Below are 22,318 nucleotides of genomic sequence, written 5' to 3' on the forward strand. Positions count from 1 at the left end.
TTCTACTAGCACAAAATTGGAAAACTCCTAATATCCCGACTGTTAAAGATTGGCAAATTAAACTATTTGAATACTTAGAAATGGCAAAAATGACGCAGAATATCAGACAGCAAAAAGATACAAAGTTTAATGACGATTGGACCAAATTTATGACATATATGGAAACAAATTCTAGAAATCTAAAAATCACAGTAGGTTTAACATAATTCTTGCGATGCATAGATGATATAAAATGAAAACTGCAGAATGGAATTACAATCTTATATAATCCCAAACCGAGATGGAGGGAAGTCAATTCGTGTGTTTCTTTTTTGGTCCATTTAGGTTTTCTGTTGTTTGTTCTTGTTCTTGTTTTCTCTTTTTTTATGTACGGTTGTTTTGTTTTTCTGTTTGCTTATGAAAATTAATAAAAAGAATTAAAAATAAATAAAAATAAATTATGTATCTATTGGTAACTATATTGGGTGGATGGTTAGCTTGCAGGCAGTTTGATGTATCATCAGTGTACGGTCAGTCCAGCTGTGGCTCAGATTTTACAGATACAGTGGTGCCTCTCGAGACGAAATTAATTCATTCCGCGAGTTTTTTCGTCTTGCGGTTTTTTTCGTCTTGCGAAGCACGGTGTCGGAAAAGTTTTGGAAAAGCTTCAAAAATCACCAAAGTCTTTAAAAACCTCAAAAAAGGCTACCACACCGCGTGCTATGAGTTGCTCCTCGAAATCAAGTCGCAACTGTATTAACAGTTTTAAGAAAAAGGAAACAAACTTGCAAGACGTTTCCGTCTTGCGAAGCAAGCCCATAGGGAAAATCGTCTTGCGAAGCAACTCAAAAAACCAAAAACCCTTTCGTTTTGCGAGTTTTCCGTCTTGCGAGGCATTCGTCTTGCAAGGTACCACTGTACCATCTATCACAAGGAGACACTTCTTTTTCAAGAAAGGGCTATGAAATTTCTCTCAAGCACCAGTGTTCTTTTAATTTATAAAAACAAGCATATTTTTATGACCCTTTATTTTTCATATTAAAAATGGAATGGATGTTTCTTTTTTATTAATGAGATTGGGCGGTATGATTCTACTTTGAGGCTGTCTTTTAGTGGTTTTGGGATGGAGACTATTTTGGAGTGGGTCCAGGTTTTGGGGATGGGGCCCCCTTTTATGATGTCGTTGAATAGGCGGGTCATGTAGGGCATCAAGGGTTCTTTGAATTTCTTATAGAATTCTGCTGTGAAGCCGTCTGGGCCTGGGGCTTTGTGTGGTTTCAGGTTTTTGAGGACCGCATCTATTTCCTCTGGGGTGATAGGGCTGTCCATGAATTCCTGTTCCTCATCAGTTAGGATAGGCATGGTCAGTCCTGCTAGAAATGTTCTGATTTCCTTCTCTGGTGGGTTATGGGAGGTGTATAGGTTGGAGTAGAATTCTGCAAATTCTGAGGTTATTTCTTCGGGGGAGAATGTTATGTTGCCGTCTTTTTTGGTGATGCAGTGTATTCTTGTTTTGAGTGCTTTTTTCCTACATCTATTTGCTAGTGATCTGGAGTTTTTCCCTCCATATTCGTAGAAACGTTGTTTAGAGTATAGAATGTTGATCATTGTTTTGTTAATTTCTAGGGAGTCTAGTTCTCTCCTTTTTTGTTCTATAAGTTTGAGGAGTTTTTTAGATCCTGTTTGTTTGTAGCGTGATGAGAGGGCTGCAATGGCTTGTTCTATTTTGCTAATTTTTGAGGAGGTTTGTTTTTTAAGGAATGTTTTCTCTATTATGCAAGCTCCTCTGGTGACCGCTTTCATTGCGTCCCATAGGAGGGGGGTTGTTATATTGTTTACATTGTTTTATTTGAAGTAGTTTTGGAGGGTTTTTGTGAGACTCTCTCTAATTTGTTTGTTTGTAGTTAGGATGGGACTGAAGGACCATGATGGGGTGGTTTGTGTTCCTTCTCCTATTTTAACAATGACTTCTACTGGGGCGTGGTCTGCGATTTTAATGTTACCTATGTTTGTTGATTCTACTGAGGGGATCAGACCCTGTGTGAGTAGAATGCTGTCCAGTCTGGACACTGTATCATGGCGTCCCGATTGGAATGTATGGCTGATGTCTCCCGGGTTTTGCTCACCCCAAATGTCATAGAGACCCCTGTTTTTTAGCATTTTTAGTAACTTGTAAGAGTTCCTGGTTGTTGGGGGTTTCCTTCGGAGGAAGGTTGCCCATGGGGTTGTGGGGTGGATATCTTTCAGGGATATACCTTTCATATTTAGATTGAGGTCCCCTCCTAGGATTGCTTCCCCTTCAGAGAAGGAGAGGAATTTGTTTAGTGTCTTCTGGAAGAATTCTAATTGTTTCGTGTTTGGGGCATATATGGAGCCGATTGCCAGTTTGATTTTGCCATCTAGTGTCCCTTTAGCGAAAATGAATCTGCCTTTTTTGTCCTTGAGGACTGTTGTGGCAGTGAAGTTCAGGTCTCTACTGAGTATTATGGCTACCCCACGAGCTTTCCTTGAGCCTTGTGCGACCCACTGTTGACTGAAGCGGGGGTCGCTCAGGAGTTTGCTGCCTTTGGGTGGGTTGTGTATTTCTTGTAGGAAGGTGATGTGTGGTTTCATGGTGTTTATGTATGAGGTGATGCGTTTTCTTTTGATGGGGTTTCCCAGCCCCCTCACGTTTAATGTAATTGCTTTTAGGTTAGCCATCTTGCTTATCTATTATGTGGGGCGATTCCCTGCCAACCCGTTCGGGTTGTCTCTCTCTTCATGTTGTTTAAAGAACCAGTGGGGTTGCGCTGACCTAGGGTGTGGTGGGTGGGGGGCTAATGGGATTAGAGTAAGATTTGGGTTAAAGAGTAAGGGGGTAAGTTGTAGAGAGTTTCCTATATGTAGTCATATAGGTGTTTGTTTGGGGTATTTTAGGCCATCTGGCATTTAGCCAGTTGGTCCTAGGTCTCAGCTGGTGTGGAAGGCCGTGTTCAAGGACAGGCCATCCCCCCTGTTGTTTGCAATAGGGGGTGATCAGTGAGACAGTGTGAAGTGACTTTGTAACGTCGCTGTCAGGTATAAGGTTCATAAGCAATGTTGCCAATGTTATGAGCAACATTGTTGGTGTGTTGGGGTGGGGATGTGGGTGCTGGTATGCTCTGGTGCCACCATAGTGCTGGTTGGGTATCAGATTTTAGCCTGATTGTGGGTTGTGTTATTAAGGTTGGAGGAGTTGTTTTTCCCTAGTATGGAGTATGGGGGTGTTGAAGGTGTGGGTGATGGGGAATGTGGTTGAGGTCGTCTGGACTGGTGTTGGGGTGGGGATTCCTGCGGGGGTGCGGGGCTGGGGGGATGTTGATGGTGTTAACTAAATCTATGTTTGGGGGGGGGAGAGAGGGGGAAAGGGGGGGGGAAATCACCAGTCCTTCAGTTTGTGGTTTTTTCCTGGTTGCTTCATTCAGCTGGGGTTGTTGTTGTTGTAGGGTTGTCCATCTGCGATGAATTGGTTTGGTTAATCTTGGTCTGGTTTCTTGTGTCGTATGGCCGGCGGGACGGTTCTGAGCATGATGCTTGCCTGTATTGGTTTGCGTTGTTGTGCCGCTTCTGTTGTTTCTTTTTCTTCTGTACCGTTGTCCAGTTGTTTGCTGTTGTTTCCTTGTGGTTGGGGCTGTCACTTGGTGGGTTTGTCGGTTGCCATTCCGGTGGGAGGTCGAGTTCAAGGTTCTTTAGTAGTTGCAGGGCCTCAGGTATGTTGGTAGCCATGTGTTGTGTTGTGTTGTATTGGTTGTTACAATGAGGCGGAAGGGGAAGCCCCATCGGTATTTGATCCCTGCTTGTTGGAGACGCTGGGTGCATGGGCGCAGGCTTTTCCTCCAGTTTAGGGTATCCTGAGATAGGTCTGTAAGGCCAGAATGTGGGTTTCTCCATATCGAAGGTTGGTTGAGTTTTTGAGGTGGTTCCATACCTCTTCCTTCTTTTTGTAGCGTGTGAAGCATACAATGATGTCTCTTGGGGGGGCGCTGGGTTTTGGCATAGGTTTTAGGGCTCTGTGAGCCCTCTCCAAGTCATCTGCCTCAAGTTTCAGGCTTGGGATTGTGTTTTTTAGCCAGCGTATAATTAGGTCTGCTGGGCTTTTCTCCTCTGTTTTTTCAGGAAAGTTGCGGAAGCGGATGTTACAACGTCTATTGCGGTCTTCAAGGTCGGCTTGCTTAATTTTCATCTCTCTGTGTTCTGCTTCCATTTGGTTTACCAGTTCGTCCAGTTTCTTGTTCACACGTGCGTTCTCCTCCCGATATTGCTCTATTATTCTTTCTTGCATTTGGTTCTTGTTCTCTAGAGCTTCCACTTTGGAGGTTAGATTGTTGATTAGTACCTGCATGGGAGCCATTGTGGCCTTCAGTGTTTCTTCTAATCGTGCTTCTAATCTTGCTTCCATTTCCCTCAGATCTCGTTTCGTTATTGGGTGGTCATCATCTTGAAGGGGAGTTACCATCTTAGCATTGTTTGCCATCTCCCTGGTTGGTGTCATCTTGGTCTCCCTGATGGTTTTGGTTTGAGGTTGGCTTGGCGTCCTCTTGGGGTAGGGCGTGTGGTGGTTAGGAGTTGTGGCAGTGGTGATTCCTGGGTATTGTTGGGTTGCTGAGCTGATCAGGCTTTGTTGGCTGGTGGCTTTTACAGAGCGTTTGGATTAGGTGGTCATTTGTGTCACTTCTAGCCTGTGTTTTAAGAACTTCTCTAGGGCTTCTGTAGATGCCTCAGCGGTGCCGCCGAGGCGGGGGGGGGGGGCAGGTAAGCAGAGATGGGTAGACTAATGGACAGACAGTTCATATAAAGGGAGGGGGGTTAGCAGGTAGTGATGCAAGAGATTAGAGGGGTGGGGCCAGGGGAAATATGTGTTTAGGAGGGGGTTGTATATGCCCAAAAGGGGTATTGGGGTCCAGTTAAGGTGGAAGTTGGGGTTGGGAGTGCACTCAGAAACAGAGACAGACAAATAGGCTATATGTAAAGGGTGGAGGGAGAAAAAAGGGAAGAAGAAGAAGAAAGAAGAAGAAGGGGGAGGTGGGGGGGAGAGGGGAGATTGGAGTAAAAGAGAAGAGAGAGAGAGAGAGAGACAAAAAGAGAGTTGAAAGAGAGAGGAGAGATAGTACAGTAATATCAGCGGTATTAGATTGCAGCAGTAGTTTTAGCTATAGTATGAGGGGGGCAAATTATGATAGGGTGATATGAATGTGTGTATGTGTTTCCTTTAGGGGAAGGGGGGGATGGAGAGAGGGAGGAGGGAGAGAAAAGGAGAGGAGGAGGGGGAAGGGTGGGAAAAGGAAGGAGAAGAAAAGAGAGGGGGAGAGGGGAGGGAGGGAGGGGGAGCTGCTGCAATGGTATGGGGGAAAGTCTTATTTTAAAAGAGGGGGTGGGGGGAGGGGGGAAAGGGCTCTCCTCTCAAAAACAAACTGACGAACAGGCTAAAAAGGGGGGGTTGATTTTAAAAAATAAAAGGGATAGAAAACAAAATTGGGGATGGAAAATGAAAGGTGGGATAAAAGGAAAAAATGAGGAGGGGTGAAGAGAGAGAGGGGAGAGAAAAATAAAAAAGGGGGGAAGTTGAGGGGGAGAGTATCAATAGCAATAGCAGTGATATGGAGGAAATTTTTGTTTTAAAAGAGAGTGGTGGTCGTAGCTGGGGGTGAAAGATTCCCCCCTCAAGAACAAGCCAACAAATAGAAAACAAAGGGCTTTAAAAAGAGAAAGAGGGGAAAAAAAATTGGATGGTTGTTGTTGTTTTTAAAATAATAATAATAATAATATTTCCCCCTAATTATTGTTATTATTTTTTGTTTGTAAAAAAGTAATTAAAAATGTACGGGTAGAAGATAAAAATGAGAATTAAAGGTAAAAAAAAGGGGGGGTTGTCTTTAGATAGATAGATAGATAGAGCTTTTTATTTTATTTTTTTTAAAATGAGTAAAGTATAGGTAAAAGAGGATAGGTAAAAGAGATTGGAAAGTCTCATGGATGTTTCTTTTTAAATATTTCCACAAAAGGAGGAACTGAGGGGAAAAAATATAATATGCTGCTGCAGAGTCCCACTGGCAGCACTAGCTGGTGCCTTAAGCTGGAAATGCTGAATGGGCAATCAAGCTCTCTGCTTGTTTTTTCTTTCTAGCTGATCATACAAGATAGAGCTTGTCCCATGGGAAATTTCTTGTGCCCTCAAATATTTTTTTCTATGGCAGCCTGGCCTTGGTGTTTATATAAGCAAAGAGACGCTGCAGTGTCAGTATTATGAGTTCTGTTTTTTTAGTGTTACATGTTGTATAGTCACTAGGGAGGGGTGCATGTGCCCACTGCTTTTTCTGATTCCTAGAGGATGATTCATTGTTAACTTTCTTTGGGTTTGGCTTGCAGAAATCAGTACATCTAGTGATAGCGGCCAGAGAAACATGCCAAATGTGGACTGAGCCAGGCTTTTAGGCCTTTATTTTTCCCATCATGACTTTCTCAGTATCGATACAAGAACTGCTAAGTGTTAAGTAAACATGAACATATGCACTTTAGCATATACCATCCTAAGAGTTTTGAATGAAACTGTAAACCCACTTCAATCTGGTTTTTCATCCAGAACTGAAACTGACTTGGTTGTTTTGTGGGGGCAGATTTTAGCTGGTTGCATCCTGTTATGGAACTCCCTCCCAAAGGAGATTGATTTGGCACTGCCTTGACTGTATTCCAGGTACTAGGGGAATTCTTTCCTGTTGATCTGGGTTGGGTTTAATTTGTTTTCCAGTCTGGTTTGAGTCAATCACTTGGTAATTGCTTTGGCATTGTGGGTGCTGCGATTGTTTTTGAAGTGTATCACTGATTTTATCTGGAATTTAATGGTATGTTGGCATTGTTTTAGGCTTTTGTGTTTAATGGTTAATACTTTTCCGTTCAGCAGATGCGAATGACTTTACAGACAGTAAAATGATACATATATGTATTTTAAATAAAAATGGTGATACTGAATGTTCATTTTTGAAGATAAGTCTTTCATGCTATACTGTGTGTATGGGTAAGGAGGGCATGGGAAATGCTTGAATGTTTGGTGATTTCTGGTTCTGATCAGAAGCAAGAGGGCTAGGAGGATGGAAGAAGGCAGGAACTAGGTTTGTGGATATCTGCAGATCCTGTATCATTTTTGCAGAGGCAACAGCTCAAGACCTTTTTTGTGTGTGCAAGCCTTTGGTGCCTAGTAAGAATGAAAGTACTGTACTGGTATAACTAAATTCTGGTGGTTTTTATGTTTTTAAGTACATTACTGCTTTTTAGATAATGATTTTAACTTTGTTCTTAATGTTATGTCTATTATCCATCCTGGGCTCTGTGAGGAAGGGCCAGATGCAAAAACAGTTAATAATAATACTGACAATTCAATGAGAACAAGGAGGGATGGTGTCATCTGTGTAAACACAAGAGGGAGTCTACTGAGTGTTTGTATGTGTTGAGTTTAATAAAGTTGTCCCTGCATCAAAAGCTGCCCTGGAGTTGTGCCAAGGGAGAGAGCCTGAAAGAAAAACAGAGCTGCTCAGCAAGCGCTGTTCATTACAAGTCTGATGTTGAGGTGCTTCCCCTGCCTGCTTCCCTAGTAACATTTTTAGGGAAGTTTACAAAACAAGCTCAAGTTGCAACTTAGGTAATAAACACGAATGCTACTTAATTTAATCTTCTTCTTCTTCTTCCTCCTCCTCCTCCTTCTTCTTCTTTGGCGATCACTCGTAGCTGAGTAAGATTGTCTTCCATAAACACGGTTTTAACAATGAGTCCGTAAGTGACTTCTTCAATTCTGAATCCACACGCGTCCTTCCACAGTGGGGACATTGGTTTCCAGGCGGGAGCTGATCACAGTGTGGATTTGCCAAGTGTGCCTTCCTCCTAGCACATTTCTCCCTCCAGTCTTGAGTTCAAGTGTCTTCAAAGCCCATGACACTTTTGGTAAAGGCTGTTCTCCAACTCGTCCCATATACTGTACTTCCCTTTCCCCAAGAACCGAACAACCAAACGGAAACACTACACTGACCAGTTCCTACTAAAAATTACACCGAATATACTGCAATTCTAACTGAACAATATCCAGCAATGTCCTAAATTTAAAATGGGCAAGAGCAAGTATAAATAAATAAAAATTAAAAATGGTATTTTTTTAAAAAAATACTTTTTTTTTTTTTAAAGAAAACACATTTTAAAAGCAACAGACACCCCGTCTGAGGGAAGAGACATCCGCTACTCTGTTCTCCCCAAAGCGCAAGCTGTCTCCAGGACACCCAAGTCACCAGCAAGCGCATCTCCCCTCCCAGCTTTCTCTTCCTCTGCGCAAAGACTTTCTTCTAGACAGGCGGCCCGGGGGCGAAGCGGAGCCCCGCTGCGTCCCGGTGCATGCTGGGAGTTGTGGTCTCAGCGCCGTTCTTTCCACGCCCGCTCGGCGGCCCCTGCCCACCTTTCGCGCCGCCGCCTGCGCCAGGAGCCGCCTGGCCAGCTCCGCCCCTTCCTCTCCCGGGCTGTGGCCACGCGCGGCGGTTCCGCTTGCTTCTCCTCTGGCCGCCCGGTGGGCCCTCCCCGCCATTGTCGGAGGCCGCGCCCTGCCCTGCAGATCTCGAGCCAGCGAGCCAACGGGGCGGCGGCGAAGGCGACGAGCTCGGCTGGTGCCTGAGGCGTGCGAAGCGGCCTGGAGGCTGCGGGAGCTCTTGGCCGGAGGTGGGCAGGAGCGGAGACCCAGGCGCGGGGGGTGGGGGGAGAGGCGAGTGTGTGTTCGTGCGTGTGACGGAGCGAGCGAGGGTGGTTGGCTGTTCTCATGAGGAAGAGCGAGCGAGCGAGCGAGCTCCGCAGGCCCAGAGGCTGCGCTTCCCGGAGGCTCCCACCACAGCTCTGAGGAGGAAGTGCCCGAGGGGCGGTGGAGAAGCGGCCGCGGGGAGGAAGAAAGGCAAAGGGGTTTGTTTTTTTTACTGCGCGGCGAGCAGGTGGGCGAGGAGGCCGCGGAGGAGCTCCCCATTACCTGGCGGACAAAGGGCGCTCGCCCCAGAGGTCTCCTCTGCACAGGGAACAGCTTCGGTAACGTTGAAAAGGCGCAAACCGGTTCGGGGCGACGCCTTCCTAGAGCTTTCGCGGTTTCAAACGGGCTCGGGAGGAGGATGTTTCTTAATCAGTAAGGGAACTCGGACACTTCTCTCTCCACCCACCCAGAAGCAGGCAGGCAAATTCCTCATGGCCTTTGGTGCTTCCTTCACAGGGGATCTTGAGCTCTTGGCCAGGCCGCTTGGGTGTCCCTGCTTGTGCAGTTGAGAGCAGCTCTTCCGTCTCCCACCGCACCCACTCCAAGCGCAGGTGAGGCACAGGGCTGCTGCTGTTGTCTCCAACTATTCACCTGCCCGCTCCTTACAGCAGGTGTTGGGGTAAAGGTCGAGCAAGAGGGGGCGGGGGCGGTTCCTGCTTCTTCCTTCCCAACTCCTCTCTCCTCAAACCCAGTACAGAGAACCGGAACCAGTTTTACTGCCCAGGGAGAGCCTATGAAGAAGCAGAGAGCTCAGTAGTACCTCCTGTCTCCTCGCTGATTTTCTCTCTTAACTGTCTGGTGAAAAAGCCTTATGTCTGTTCGCTTTCCTGTCTGCTCTCTGCCCTCTTGTCGCTCTCAGCAACACAGGCGTGTGAGTGGTCAATTTGCTGTTTGCACATTTGTCCAACCTCTGGCTCGGATTCTCTGTGATCTTTCTTTGGGTTGTGTAGTAGTAAGGATTGGCACAGCAAGCCCAATCATTCCTACTACCCCATCCAGAGTGTGTGTGATATAGGACAAGCGAGCAGAACATGTGGCTACAGCCTCACGGGGCCCAATCCTCCTTGTTGCTCTGCTGAAAGAAATATGGCTAACAGGGAAGTAGAGGCTTCTAGAGAAGAACATCACCTTCCCAAACTTCCATGCTGTGCTAGGAGGGAAAAGAAGATTGCTGGATCTTACACCTCTTGCTTAGTTCCCCTTGTTCTGTGGGTATTCTAGCATGGTAGGGAGTATTAAGTGATGGGTTGTATTCCTTGTCATTGTACTGTCCAGAGGAAGAGTGCAGGTAAATGAGCAAGAAGGTGAGGTGGCTGTGCTTTGTATGAACAGCTGACTCTGCCAGTTTCTGTCCCTGCACTGTTCCTCTTGCAGTCACAGAGAGAAGTATCATGAAGAAGAAAGAGGATGCATTAGCAGGTTGATATGTCAGGTGACCCCTCCATATTTCTCAGCATCATTCTCTCCACACTGCCCATAGAGAGTGTGTTTGCATTCTGTTACCTCTGCCCGCTTTGTTGCCCTCTTGGTGGCATGATGAGTATTGGACTGAATGCGGGGACAACACAAAGCAATGTTGCTGAGGTTCTTCCCTATTCAAATATCTGCAATATCCCTATTTCTTAAAATAAGATCACTGCTCATAATTTTGCATTGCGTATGCTGAAATTTGTTGTGTTGCTTACAAAGCCTATCACTAGAGAATGGGAGTGTCATATCAGCTCTTGCTCTCAGATTATCAAATGGAAAGGGTATTCTTCTCTGGATTTTGAACACCCTAGCAGTGTGTGTTGGGCAGAACTGACTCAGCCGTTACTGCAGACTGAGGTGGCTGCAACAGAAGCACCCTAGCTGGCATCCCCTTGAGTATCCTGCTGCTGATGCAGAAGCAGCACTGGTATATGCAGATTTTGGTGAGAACTTGCCCAAAATTAGTGCCAGTGCCGGCACTACTTCTCTGCCAGCTGTAGAGGTGGCAGGGTGGGTGGAGAAGTGGCGGCAGCAGCAGGTATAGCTTGAACAGGGCAAGGCAGCACTTCTTTTGTTACATATCTTTAGATGCCAGGCAAAAAAATCCTTTTCTCCCAAGTCCTTTGGCTAAGTGTTTCTCAAATTTGTGCCTCCAGCTGTTGTTGGACTACAATTCCCATAATTCCTAGCTAGGCGAACCAGTGGTCAGGGATGATGGGAGTTGTAGTCCAACTACAGCTGGAGACACAAGTTTGAGAAACACTGGTAATTAAATGATCTATGGCCTTTTAAACTCTGGGGGTATTGTTTTCGTTTGTTACTTTGGTATGTATTTTTGTGTTTTTATATTGCAAACCACTTTGTGATCCTCAGATGAAGAGTGGCATAGAAATTTGGGCAGCAAAGTCAGACAAGAAATTAGTTCCTAAAATGGTATTTGGCCCCCCAAAATTTCTGAATATATGTGAACCATTTGCTATGGTTTGAAAACATATATCCAGCACCATAAATGTTATTAACAACTTCCTGATTGCCCTGACAAATCAGAGCATATTTTTTTCCAAGCCTCATTTTACTACAGTAGAACCTCGTGTTATGTACCATCTCCTTATGAATGCTTTGGGTAATGAGCGCCACTAACCCGGAAGTAGATGCTCCTTGTTGCGAACTTTGCCCCAGGATGCGAGCAGAAGTTGCATGCCGGCGGTGCGGCAGCAGTGGGAGGCCCCGTTAGCGAATGCGTGCCTCATGTTGAGAACGGTTTCGGCTTCAGAACAGACCTCTGGAACGGATTCAGTTTGTAACCGGAGGTACCACTGTACTAGTAAACTTTCTCCATTGAGAAGACAAAGGGACAACCTAACTTACATTGTCCATGTGCTGGTAACCTCTATGTTGGATTACTGCAATGCATTATACATGCTGCTGCCTTTGAAAGGTATTTGGAAACTGCAGCTGATACTGAATTTAGTGGCCAAATTGTTGACTAGCACATATATGTCTAAACATATAGCACCAATTCTGGCATGACTCACTGACTGCCAGATAATTTCCAGGCTCAATTCAAAGTGCTAGTTTTGACCTGTAAAGCCATATGTGCTCACGACCCCACTACCTCAAGGACCATATTTTCCCACATGAAGGGGCCCAGAACCTGTGGTTATTGTCTGAAGCTCTTCTCCATGTGCTTCTTCCATGTGAGCTCTGGATCAGGGGTCAACAACCTGCGGCCGGTGGGGGACATTTAAATGGCCCACAAGCTGCCCCCGAACCGAGCCGCTTGCACAGTGAATCCCCACGCGCTGCAGCGCGGAGTGGGGACTTGCTTCTGCGGCGCTGGAAATCGTGTCTGTGCAGACGTGATCTGGCCCGATCTCTGCAGGAGTGAACCAGCCCAGGGAAGGTAAACCTTGCTGACCCCTGCTCTAGATGGTTGCAACAGAAGAGCGACCCTTTTCAGTGGTGGCTCCCTGCTTCTGAAATGCTTTTCCCAAAGAGAAACACCTGGTGACATCTTTATCTGTTTTTAGGTGCTAAACAAAGTTTTCCTTTTTAAAAATCTGGGCTTTTCTTCCTTAATTTGAAGTGTCTCAGATATTTGTGGCCTCTTTTAGTGGGGTAGGATCTGTAAGACTTTTCTTATTTGTAGAGATGTGTTTATAGGCTTTTATTGGTTGTGTTTGTTATTATCGGTTTATAATTTGGTTTATACCGTTTCTGTAAGTTGTTTTGGGTCACTTTTGTTAGGAACGTAACTAATAAAAATAATAATAATTTTCCTGTCAACACTTGCCTACCATTGGACTTTTGGCCATTTTACTTAATACATTTTATTGTAATGTTTTCTAAGCACAAAAGGGGTTTGCATAAGGTTTTTGCATTTGAGATATATATATATATATATATATATATATATAAACTCAGATTCAGTTAAATTCAACAGCCTACTAGTACAGCCTGCATACTTTGGCCATATTCATCCTGGCTGCTGAAAGCCATGGAAATAAATGAGCATTGGGATCCCTCCAGAATTCCCTCGAGAGAGACAGTTCATGACCTCTCTCAGGAAATTATTCAAGAGTTTTGAGGTAACTGTAGAGGAAACCTTGTTTCTAGCTGCTGCTGATCTTGCTTTCTGCAATATGCAGATGTGTAGGGCTCCATACAGGGTTAGAGAGTTTCTAAAGTCTAAACATATATCATCAATTCTTGCATGACTCACTGACTGCCAGATAATTTCCAGGCTCAATTCAAAGTGCTAGTTTTGACCTGTAAAGCCATATGTGCTCATGACCCCACTACCTCAAGGACTGTATTTTCCCACATGAACTGGCCCAGAACCTGTGGTTATTGTCTGAAGCTCTTCTCCATGTGCTTCTTCCACGTGAGCTCTAGATCAGGGGTCGGCAACCTGCGACCCATAGATCAAAATTGTGTTTGAAAAAAAATCATTCCAGTAGCACCTTAGAGACCAACTAAGTTTGTTATTGGTATGAGCTTTCATGTGCATGCACACTTCTTCAGATACCATGCACATGAAAGCTCACACCAGTAACAAACTTAGTTGGTCTTTAAGGTGCTACTGGAAGGAATTTTTTAATTTTGTTTCAACTATGGCAGACCAACACGGCTACCTATCTGTAACCAAAATTGTGTTGTGATTCAAAGATGAGCACTGGCACCTTGGATTGGGCCCAGAAATTCACAGGCAGCTGTGCTGTTGCTAAAACAGTTAATTGTACATGTTCATCCGTCGTTACACATTAGGAGGTGAACTGTGCCATTCTGAGCCAGCTATACCCTTTGAGTCTTTGACTCGATTGGCTTCTTGCCAATCTTTGAATCTACAAAAGCATAGATCAGTAGGACTTGACCTCACAGCTTTGGAAAAGAATGGAGCCGGTTCAACAAGTGTGGCTGAAGAAAGTCACTCCTGGCCATTGCCAGTACATGCTTATTGGGACAAAAGCACCCCCAGGCTCTTAAGCTGTTTCAATGGGGTGAATACCACTACCTCTAAAATAGGTATAACAACTCCCTTGTGCATTGCAATTACTCTGTAGCATCATTTTTACCTTGTCTAGATTCAGTTTCAGTTTGATTGTTTCACTTACTCACAACTGCTAGACACTAACTAGCTCAGGACTTAAGAAGCCTCTTCCTAGACACATAACTACCGGTAGTTAAATATGTCTTTGGCATACTGATGGCATCTAACTCAAAAGCTCTGGATGGTTTCTTTCTGCAGCTTCATAGAGATGTTGAGCATTATCTGGGGCTAATACTGAGCCTTGTGGAACACTGCAGGTCAGTTCTCATCTTTCTGATATGGTCCAACTTTTCTGAGATGTCCAGCAGAAGTAGTAGAGAGAGATTATCCCTGATTACTCATGCTTTCTCAGTCCCATTACAGAGGAGTCGGTGGCATGCTGTAAGGTGCATCATCACTGGTGGTGGGAGAGCACTGATTAGTCTGTCTTATTGCCATGCTCTAGAATACACCTCAGTGACTATGCATTGTGATGAGAGACCTATAGCCATAGTTAAGTGTTCTTCCAGCAAAACTTGTCCACCATCACTTATTTTCTCTGGGAACCTCAGAATTTCCTATTACACAGCTTGAAAATCTTTATGGATAATATATATTTTTAAAGAAGATCATTAGATACACCATCATCTAGTTTGTTTCCCGTTATCAGTGTTTTAGTCCTCTTCCTTGGCCTTTTTCTTGCTTGCAGTGTATTGGATATTTATTACATTTATAAATAACAGTTGTCAAGGCATTTGATGTTTTAATAATTCCACATTTTTGTCAATTTTAGTACTATCTGTTTTGTATTAATGTGTTTACTCTATTTTATGTCACCTTTGTTTTATTTGCTTGTTTGCTTTTTAATGGTGATGTGATCTTAAAAGAGGTACTAGTATTTACTTGCTATTTTATGTAAGAAAATAATACCCCTGATAAAATAAGTAAATATCCGACTGCTCTTCCTTTTAAGGAACTCAGAACAAGGCATTCACAGTGTTGGCTGTGTTTCATGCACTTGTCAGGCCTAGATCTAAATTCTGGAGATGGAATTGGTTTATGAATAGAGCAAAATACTGTCGCCTAAGACCCATTTTTGTGTTGAAAGCTTTAATGATTAGGTGTCTGATTTATGTAGGAACAGAAGGTGAATCACATTTTTCTTTTTGCAGGCAAAATGTGCTGTGCTGCTCTTAAGTTTTGAGTGAAGTGAGGGGATAGTAAAATAAGGGACTCTTTTATATCCCTGCTGTAAAATGCTCTTGTGAATATTATTAGACCATGCCGTAGTCATAGGGAAAGAGGCTACTTCCTTTAGTAAGCAGGATGGAGAACTCCAAGAGATCTTCACATTGCTTCACTTAACATAATGTTTCATATGGGTTAAAGTGGGTAAGCTCTCCTGCACAGAAAGCGAGATATCCAATGTGTGCCAGTGCAAGCAAGGTCTCCTTCCTTCTGCCCATGCCCCCCCCCATCTATTCCAGAGAGCCCTCAACTCTCGAGGGCAGATTTGGTGCCATGAAAAGGTAGAGGGGAGGAAGGAAAAACAAAATCCACTTTGTGCAATCACAAGTCTGTTGTGCAAACAGACTGCAACAGTTAGATAATTGCCCAAAATGTGTGAATAGAACAGGTAGATGGTATACTCTCCTGTATAACCTTTACAGGATTACCTACTGTTGCTTGCTTGTAATCATTTCCATACTGAATTTGTTTTTATATCTTCTGTGGTCTATGGCCCCATACCTGCTTATTTTATAATTGCCTTGTTGATGCTGTGAAAAAGATTGGTTGGTTATCATGCATTGATTCTTTATGACACTGGTTTCTAATCTTTGAGACTGGATTGTCCGCTGAAGACCCACCTCTTCCCTCCCACCCCCTGAATTATTGTGATAATGGTTTATTTTGTTGTACTGGTTAAGTATGTTGTTGAACAAGATATGCACCAGTGTCTAATTGCCTTAATTTCTTGCTAGTAAATTAGGGATGGAAGTAACTCGAGTTCTTTGGAAGTTTAATTGCATGTCTGTAATTTGTGATTGGGAGACATGATGAAGTAAATTGGTAAAATAATTTTAAAATAATTAATCTGAACTGCCCCTATATCTCAGTGTTACTATATTTATTATTTAATCAGAAACAATGCTGGATTGTTTCCAGGCAACTTACAATCAAGTTTAAAACAAAGGTGTTATTTTTAACCATTTTCTATCAACATTTAACAACAAATCATTACATAATTATCAACAATCTGGAGTGACATTAACATACAGCCTTGACACAGCTGGAAATACCTGGGAGATTCTTATTTTAAGTGATTGTTTCCTAGTCCATGAAATACCTGGGAGATTCTTATTTTAAGTGATTGTTTCCTAGTAATGGGTATTTGACTTATCAAAAGGTATTTGGTTAACTGACTGGTCAAATAATAAAGTATTTGTTTATTACATTTATGCATTTATATCCTACCTTTCCTCCAAGGAACTCAAGGTGGCATACATTATTCTCTCCAACTTCATTTTATCCTCACAACAATGCCGTGAGGTAGATTAGCCTGAGAGACAGTGACATGCTCAAAGTCAGCCAGAGAGCTTCAGAGTTGAGTTTGGATTTGAACCCTGGTCTCCCAGGCCCTAGTCCAACATTCTAACCATTGCACCACACTGACTCTCATTCTTAGTTTTATTACATTTTAAATGGGTCCTTTCCTTGCCCAATTCCAGATGCTCAGTGTGGTATACATTTCTCTCTCCTTGCCCTTCACCTATTTGATCTTTGCATCAATTCTGAGATAGGTTGGACTGAGTGTATGTGACCGGCTTCATTTCACCTAGTAAGCCTCATAGCTAAGGAAGGAATTCAACCTGGGTACCTTTGGTCTTAGTCTGACTATCTACTGCCTAGGCAGGGACCTCTGCAACTGATCCATGCTTGTGTTCCATTTTAGAGATGCCTGCAGTTATAGCAGGTAGCTAGAGGGAGATGCTCTGCTGCATTACTGGGTTTTCCCCACTACTGCAGAGCTGGGGCTAAAGCTGTCTTCACTCCTTCCCTTGTTAACAAATGACAGCATACTTATTCTTTTTAAAGAATAATAAGCTGCCCTCTACTTTGTGACAGTCTTGGAATATTTGACAGTACTTGACCACAATCAGATAGCAGGTGATCAGTTGACAATATTTGACCAATCAGTTGACTGACATGGCAATCTATTATGTGAAATTAAATAGGGCACAATAGTTTAATCATCAGTAGCTAATTTAGTCACAAGTGCTACTTCAAGAATGACTGCTACTGTATGCTTCAGAGGAAGCCACAGGCAAGAAGAAACCTGAAACCAGGAAAATTATTTCACAACTGCCTGCAATAGACACCCTCCTGAAATAGCTACTATTAAGCAGGAAGCATAGACAATTTCTTCCCTTACATCCACTTGTGCTTTTTAACATTAACTCTTTTGCTTCTGTATTAACATCTCTGTGCTTTATTTTTTATTTAAACATACTGTAAAAATCTATGTTAATACCATTCTGCTATGGAAGTAGCAGGGTGTGTGTGTGTTTTAAAGAAGCATCAGCCTTATACCATCCAGCCACTGCTAAAGTGCACCCCCCACAGCATTACCCCACTTTTCTCTCTTTTACAAAGTTCTGTTGTTTCATCACAGCCAGTCCTACCATTAGACAGCGTGAAGCAGCCTTCTTCGGTGACAGTTGCTGGGGTGGGTGGTTTGTAGCAGTGCAGTGCAGGAGAACAGAGCTGTGAGTGTCACCTGGCGTGCTCTGCACCCACTAAGCTAGCCTGCTGCTCTCATTGTGGTGGAGAATGCTGACCTGTCACCAGTGCTGAAGTAAGATTCAGCTACCAGTCCAGTACAGTGCACCCTCTGGATATGGATTTAATTCGTTCCGGGGGTCTGTGTGCACCCCGAAAAATCCGTAACCAGAGGCGCCACTTCTGCGCATGTGTGTGGTGTGATAGAGCACTTTTTCGCATGCATGAGAGGCGAAACCTGGAAAAATACTTCCGGGTTTGCCGCTTTCGCAACCCGAAGATTACGTATCCAGAGAGGTACGTAACCTGAGGGTCCACTGTATATGGGATGTGGGGGAGGGATAGGATCCATATTGTCCTTCAGCTCAGGCAGCAAAATTTATTGGACCGGCCCTAGGTTTCACTCTGGTAACATCATTCTGAAGCACTCCTGAATGTTGGCATAATGTTTGTGTCATTTTACCTGCTGATTAGTAGCATATACAGTTGTACCTCGGGTTAAGTACTTAATTCGTTCTGGAGGTCCGTTCTTAACCTGAAACTGTTCTTAACCTGAAACACCACTAATGGGGCCTCCCGCTAATGGGGCCTCCCGCTGCCGCTGCGCTGCCGGAACATGATTTCTGTTCTCATCCTGAAGCAAAGTTCTTAACCCGAGGTAATATTTCTGGGTTAGTGGAGTCTGTAACCTGAAGTGCATGTAACCTGAAGTGTATATAACCTGAAGTGTATGTAACCCTAGGTACCACTGTATTGCAGGATGCAGTAGCAGTAGCAGAAATGGCATTCAAAGCTACTTTGATAATATATTTGTATCCTGCTCCATCTCAGGGGCCTTGGACAAGTACTGTAGAAGTAATTTTCCCCTTGCTACTGATGACTGAGAGCTTTGTCTAAGTATTTCCATAAAAATATTATGGCATTTTGGTAGCTGTAGCATGGGGGAGAAGTCACCTCTCTTTTTCATTGCCATCTTGGGTTGCTTCTTACTGTGTAATAATAGTGTTTCCCTTTCTAGTTGTATATCAAAACATCAGTCTTATGTTACTGTATACAGGTTAAGTACTAATTATCTAGTGTCTGGAGCCATTGTAACTAGCTCATATTTATCTTAAGCCTTCTAAATATAGTTCCTTTCAGACACGAGCAACAAAATATCTGCAGTTAAATCTCTAGAGTTAAGCAGTAATTTTATAAAGATGAAAGACTTAGAAGCGCATAAAATAAGCATAGATCATAAGTTAAATAATCTCCAGATGATTCATTTACTACTTGGAAACATTGGTAGAATTCTGTTAAGGCACTTGATTGCAATATGATTTTGGAGGTATGCTTAAAATTCCTTTTAATCTATTACTTAAAATACTGAAGAGGTTTAAGTTACAATTGCTTGAATAATAGTGGATGGTGTATTTTGCAAGATGACGGGTTTCTGTTGGCTTTGCATACTTGCATCAACTTCATGTGTTTAATAACAGCAACAACAAAGAGCTGTATTCAAACAACAAAGGACTGACTCAATGGACTTTGGTCCACAGAACAGAGCTTTTTCTTCTTCGCTAGGCTTGGGGACCCTCCAGAACAGATTTTGGGGGCATACAGGGGAAGGGGAGGAAATGGAAGTCCCATTGTGCCAGTGGATACAACCCAAAATAGGCCAAATAAAGAGTTGCTATGATAAATCTTGTCATAGAAGCTTGGACATTACGTTGAGTCAACAGTAAAGATAATTGTGTTAAAATTGACTCCTGTCGGAATCATGGGAACTATTCTGCAGGCTGGAAATAGTGCTCTGTGTATAATATGCTAACAGCTTTTATATTCCATCTTGAGCCACCTAAGTTGGGACGTTTTGGAATACGAAATGGAAGTGCTGTTCTATCTACTGTAATTTGTTCTGGCTTCTGTTGAACAGTTGTGGTGGTCCTAAAGAGAACATATAGGGGATGCTCCCCCCCCCCCCAGCTGGTCTTGCTTTATCCACTATGTAAAGCAAAAGAAATATACAGGCAACTCCCCATTTGCTCAGGGGTTGCCTTCCGGCTCATAGTGTATGTCAGCAGAGTGCGCATTAGCCTGGCCCATTCCACCCCCTTACAGGGCTGAAAATGGCATGTATGTCAGTGGTTGCACATGCCTTGAACACACACAAAATGGGAGTTGCCTGTGCTCTACATTCAATGGAGGTTGCATGGAGGGATCTTCTTGGGTGAGGATAGGACTGTGTGCCTTGAAAATTGACTTTCTTGTGATTATTTGAATTGCTTGTAATTTTCCTGAAATACATACTAATGAAAATATGCTACTTCATATATTACACACAAGTAAACCATGACTTGCTATTGATTGAAGCTCCCTATTGTGTGTATTGTCTTATTACTGCTTCTTGATGTATCTGCTACATGATATGTGTGTATTTGCAGTCACATTTCTGTCACATTCACATTTTACATTTTTTGATCTTTTACATGTGCGTGTAACATTATCGTTGACAGAATACCTTCAATGCATCTAGAAGAAACCAGACTTAAGTTTCCTGAAGTAACACGTCTCTAAATTGCCTAGAGATAGTTAAGATTTTTTGCTGCAAAACCTCTTAGCACCTTATGAACTAACAAGCTTATTGTATCACAAACCTTTATGATATAATGTTTGCAGGGGTATGTATATACAGTGGTACCTCGGGTTACAGCCGCTTTGGGTAACAGATGTTTTGGGTTACAAACTCCGCTAACCAGGAAGTGGTTGCTCCAGGTTAAGAACTTTGCCCCAGGATAAGAACGGAAATTGCGTGGCAGTGGCGCAATGGCAGCAGGAGGCCCCATTAGCAAAAGCGCGCCTCAGGTTAAGAACCAACCTCTGGAACAAATTAAGTTCTTAACCTGAGGTACCACTGTATGTGTACATATGGGTCATGGAGAAAAAATGTAAATAGCAAGTGATAGTACCTGCCAATAATGCTTATTACTATCAATACATGAGAAACAAGTCATTGTCTACAGAAAAGTGTAAGAGGATGCAAATCTGACAGATCATTAGTTTATGATTGTATCATGGCAGTTATCAGTGGGAGAACATTTTGCTCCCAGGATGCTCTATTGCTGACCTAAACATTGCTGTTCTTTAACAGGGAGTATGAGTCACAATGCCTGATTGGGAATGTGTGTTTATTACATGAATCTGTGGTAACCCCCCCCCCCCATTTCTAGACTGTTGAAATATGTGACATGATATTTGTTTACCTTTTGGTGGAAAATATATATTTGCTGGAAGTCCTCTGTTGGAGTGTTACAGTCTCTGACAAACCTATGTATGTCTATTCAATAGTACGAGTCATTGATATCCATGAATTTGTGGGATGCTTCAGGGTTCTGTCCTCTCCCCCATGCTTTTCAACATCTACATGCAGCCACCGGGAGAGATCATTGGGGGTTTGGGCTGAGTGTTCATCAGTATGCGGGTGATACCCAGCTCTACGTCTTTCAAATCAGAACCAGTGAAGGCAGTGAAGGTCCTGTGTGAGTGCCTGGAGGCGGATGGAGAATGGATGGCGGCTAACAGATTGAGGTTAAATTCTGACAAGACCGACAGAAGTACTGTTTTGGGGGGACAGGAGGCGGGCAGGTGTGGAGGATTCCCTGGTCCTGAATGGGGTAACTGTGCCCCTGAAGGACCAGGTGCACAGCCTGGGAGTCATTTTGGACTCACAGCTGTCCATGGAGGCACAGGTCAATTCTTGTGTCCAGGTCAGCTGTTTATCAGCTCCTTCTGGTACGCTGGCTGAGACCCTACCTGCCCGCAGACTGTCTTGCCAGAGTGGTGCATGCTCTAGTTATCTCTTACTTGGACTACTGCAATGCACTCTTTGTGGGGCTACCTTTGAAGGTGACCCAGAAACTACAACTAATCCAGAATGCGGCAGCTAGACTTGTGACTGGGAGCAGCCGTCGTGACCACATAACACCGGTCTTGAAAAGACATACATTGGCTCCCAGTGCGTTTCTGAGCACAATTCAAAGTGTTGGTGCTAACCTTTAAAGCCCTAAACGGCCTTGGTCCTGTATACCTGAAGGAGCATCTCCACCCCCATCGTTCTGCCCGGACACTAAGGTCCAGTGCCGAGGGCCTTCTGGCAGTTCCCTCGCGAGAAGCCAAGTTCAGGGGAACCAGGCAGAGGGCCTTCTTGGTAGTGGCACCCACCCTGTGGAACGCCCTCCCACCAGATGTCAAAGAGAAAAACAACTACCAGACTTTTAGAAGACATCTGAAGGCAGCCCTGATTAGGGAAACTTTGAATGTTTAATAGACTATTGTATTTTAATATTCTGTTGGAAGCCGCCCAGAGTGACTGGGGAAACCCAGCCAGATGGATGGGGTATAAATAAATTATTATTATTATTATTATTATTATTATTATTATTAAATTGTGAGATGTTGCCTAATCAGTGCTGCCATGCTTTGTGCAAAAATTCAGCTCTATTTTGCTTTTGAAATGGCTTGCAGTAATTCACTTCCTGTTTTTAACATGACTATAAAGTACAAAAGAGGATTTCCTCTTACACCATGAACAAGCTTAGTAAAGGACATCTTGAGTAGTGCATTCATAAAGCAAGGGTTCCAATTTGTCAAAAGTCAAGACAAATGCTGTAAGGCTCCTGTTTTAATAAAAGGAGACTGGTGGACCACACACACCTTCATATCTCAAACCTAGCAGCTGAAAGGGAAACACTTTGTCAGTTTGGCTTGTTTCATGCAGGGCTTTTTAAAGGCTTTTT

General features: G+C 43.6%; 1 protein-coding gene across 2 annotated transcripts in view; it reads left to right on the forward strand.

Annotated features, from left to right (window-relative positions):
• Positions 1 to 8,471: 8,471 nt before the first annotated feature.
• The window catches only part of PAK2 (p21 (RAC1) activated kinase 2), a 41,073-nt gene continuing 27,226 nt past the window's right edge, over positions 8,472 to 22,318 (forward strand). The window contains exons 1-2 of one of the 2 annotated variants that reach the window (XM_081007308.1): positions 8,472 to 8,688; positions 9,221 to 9,315. The gene's annotated coding sequence lies outside the window, so the exon portion shown is untranslated. The remainder of the gene's footprint in view (positions 8,689 to 9,220; positions 9,316 to 22,318) is intronic. The other variant, XM_081007307.1, reaches the window with a different exon arrangement.

The sequence above is a fragment of the Podarcis pityusensis genome (assembly GCF_964106645.2).
Source record: "Podarcis pityusensis genome assembly, chromosome: 5".
NCBI classification, from domain to species: domain Eukaryota; kingdom Metazoa; phylum Chordata; class Lepidosauria; order Squamata; family Lacertidae; genus Podarcis; species Podarcis pityusensis.